Here is a 3,061-nt window from a genome sequence, read left to right on the forward strand (position 1 = left end):
AGATCCCACAAAATACTCTCAAGAATTTAGATATCTAATCCAATCATATGATTTAAGATGGCATGGTTTATATATAATTCTGACCACCAACTCTAACTTCAAAGGAAAAAGAACAAGTCTGGACTCAAGCCCAAATTTATGCTGAAGACTTATGCAGAATAGATCAAAGTCTTCCAGCGGGCACTAGGGCTGTTCCCCAGGAGGACCCCAATTGGAATTACCAAACTGATGCTGCTAGGATAACATCATCTGGTGTCTCTTACAGTGACTAAAAATAGCAGCCCATAAGGCTATCAATTATGATAAGTTAAGAGAAATTACCCAAAACAGGATAAAAACTCTGCCCAGTTTTTACCTCATCTTAATGAAGCTCTTCAGTGATATACTACCCCATCCTGAGAAAGCTACGAGGGCAGATTCATTTTTTTTATTAAATCATAGCTGTGTACAATAATGCATTTTTGGAGTGCAATGTGCTGGTTTTATATACAATTTAAAATACTTACCTCAAACTGGCTAACATAGCCTTCACTGCACTTTCTTAATTATTGTGTTAAGACATTTATACTCGACTCTCTGGTCCTCCCATTCGTCAGACAGCCACATCTTCTAGTGCAGTGCCAGCCACATCCCCAAGGCACCATGGTGAAACTAAAGGTCGGAATAAATGGCTTTGGTCGGATTGGGTGCCTGGAATGCAGGGCTGCTTTTAACTCTGCCAAAGCGGATATTGTCGCCATCAATGACCCCTTCATTGATCTCAACTACGTGGTCTACATGTTCCAGTATGATTCCACTCATGGCAAATTCCATGGCACAGTCAAGGCTGAGAACATGAAGCTTGTCATCAATGGAAATCCCATAACCATCTTCCAGGAGCGAGATCCCATCAAAATCAAATGGGGTGAGGCAGGCACTGAGTATGTTGTGGAGTCCACTGGTGTCTTCACCACCATGGAGAAGGCTGGGGCTCACCTACAGGGGGGTGCCAAAAGGGTCATCATCTCTGCCCCTTCTGCTGATGCCCCCATGTTTGTGATGGGTGTGAACCACGAGAAGTACGAAAACAGCCTCAGCATTGTCAGCAATGCCTCCTGCGCCACCAACTGCTTAGCCCTCTTGGCTAAGGTCATCCATGACAATTTCGGCATTGTGGAGGGACTCATGACCACAGTCCATGCCATCACTGCCACCCAAAGACTGTGGATGGCTCCTCTGGGAAGTTGAGGCGTGATGGTAGCAGGGCTCTCCAGAACATTATCCCTGCCTCAACTGGTGCAGCCAAGGCTGTGGGCAAGGTCCTCCTTGAGCTGAATGGGAAGCTTACTGGCATGGATTTCCGTGTCCCCACTGCCAACATGTCAGTCGTGGATCTCACCTGCAGTCTGGAGAAGGCTGCCAAATATGATGATATAAAGAAGGTGGTGATGTAGATATCAGAGGGCCCCCTCAAGGGCATCTTGGGTTACACCAAGCACCAAGTTGTCTCCTCTGACTTCAACAGTGACACCCATTCTTCCACCTTTGATGCTGGGGCTGGCATTGCCCTCAATGACCACTTTGTCAAACTCATTGCCTAGTATGATAATGAATTTGGCTACAGCAACAGGGTGGTGGATCTTATGGCCCACATGGCCTCCAAGGAGTAAGAACCCCCAGACCACCAGCCCCAGCCAAAGCACGAGAGGAAGAGAAAGGCCCTTAGCTGCTGGGGTGCCCCTGCCTACTCAGTCCCCCTCCTCACTGAGAATCTCCCCTCAACACAGTTTCCACCCAGACCCCCTAAAGAACAGGAGGAGCCTAGGGAGCCCCACCTTGTCATGTAACATCAATAAAGTTCCCTGAATTCAAAAAAAGAAGACATTTATACTCTACACTTAGTAGATTTCCCATGTACCATTGTAAAATGCACCATAGGTGTGGTCCAACAAATGACCCTCCAGCCACCCATCCTCCCACCTCACCTTTCCTCCCCCTCCTCTTTCCCCTTCATTTTGGGCTGAAGGTGGGTGGTTTATAGCTTTCGTATGGAAGTCTGGGTGATTATATATTGGTTGCACGGTAGAGCTGAGTACATTGGATACTTTTTCTTGCATTCTTGGGATACTTTACTAAGAAGAATATGTTCCAGCTCCATCTATATAAACATAAAAGAGGTAAAGTCTCCATGTTTCTTTAAGGCTACATAAAATTCTAGGGTGTACACATACCACAATTTATTAATCCATTTGTGGGCCGATGGGCACTTGGGCTTCTTCCATGACTTAGCAATTATGGATTGGACTGAAATAAACATTATGGTGCAGATAATGTTGTTATAAAGTGATGTTTGGTCCTCTGGATATATACCTAGTAGAGGAATTGCAGGATCAAATGGGAGGTCTAGTTTTAGATCCCTAAGTGATCTCCAAAATTCTTTCCAAAAGGTATGTATTAGTTTGCAGTCCCACCAGCAGTGCAGAAGTGTTCCCTTTTCTACATATCCATGCCAACATATGTAGTTTTGGGATCATCTATAGTGATGTGGGCTAATCTTACTGGAGTAAGATGATATCTCAAGGTGGTTCTGATTTGCGTTTCTCTGATGATTAAGGATGATGAGCAATTTTTCATGTGTCTGTAGGCCATGTGCCTGTCTTCTTCAGAGAAGTTTCTATTCAAATCTCTTTCCTGCGATGAGATGGGATCACTTGTTCTTTTCTTGCTAATATGTTTGTGTTCTTTGTGGATTCTGGTTATCAAACCTTTGTCAGAGACATAACCTGAAAATATCTTATCCTATTTTAAGGTCTGTCTGCTTGCTTTACTTACTGTATTCTTAGCTGTGCAGAAGCTTTTCAGTTTGATCAGGTCCCAGTAATGTATTTTTGGTGTTGCTTCAATCGCCCGGGGAGTTCTGCCTCATAAAATATTCTCCCATGCCTATTTCTTCATGTGTTTTTCCTGAACTGTCTTCTAATATTTTTATAGTTTCATGTCTTAAGTTTAAATCTTTTATCCAGTGAGAATCTCTTTTTGTTAAAGGTGAAAGATGTGGGTCCAGTTTCAGTCTTCTACAGGT

At 43.9% G+C, this 3,061-nt stretch overlaps 1 pseudogene across 1 annotated transcript; it reads left to right on the forward strand.

The window, feature by feature from the left end:
* The first annotated feature begins 642 nt into the window (after window positions 1-642).
* Window positions 643-1,849, forward strand: LOC100957499 (annotated as a pseudogene). Its single transcript, XR_154862.3, has one exon. The product of XR_154862.3 is annotated as a glyceraldehyde-3-phosphate dehydrogenase pseudogene (transcript).
* The last annotated feature ends 1,212 nt before the right edge of the window (window positions 1,850-3,061 follow it).

This window comes from Otolemur garnettii, unplaced genomic scaffold (assembly GCF_000181295.1).
Source record: "Otolemur garnettii isolate 467f Iridium unplaced genomic scaffold, OtoGar3 scaffold00239, whole genome shotgun sequence".
In the NCBI taxonomy this organism is placed as follows: domain Eukaryota; kingdom Metazoa; phylum Chordata; class Mammalia; order Primates; family Galagidae; genus Otolemur; species Otolemur garnettii.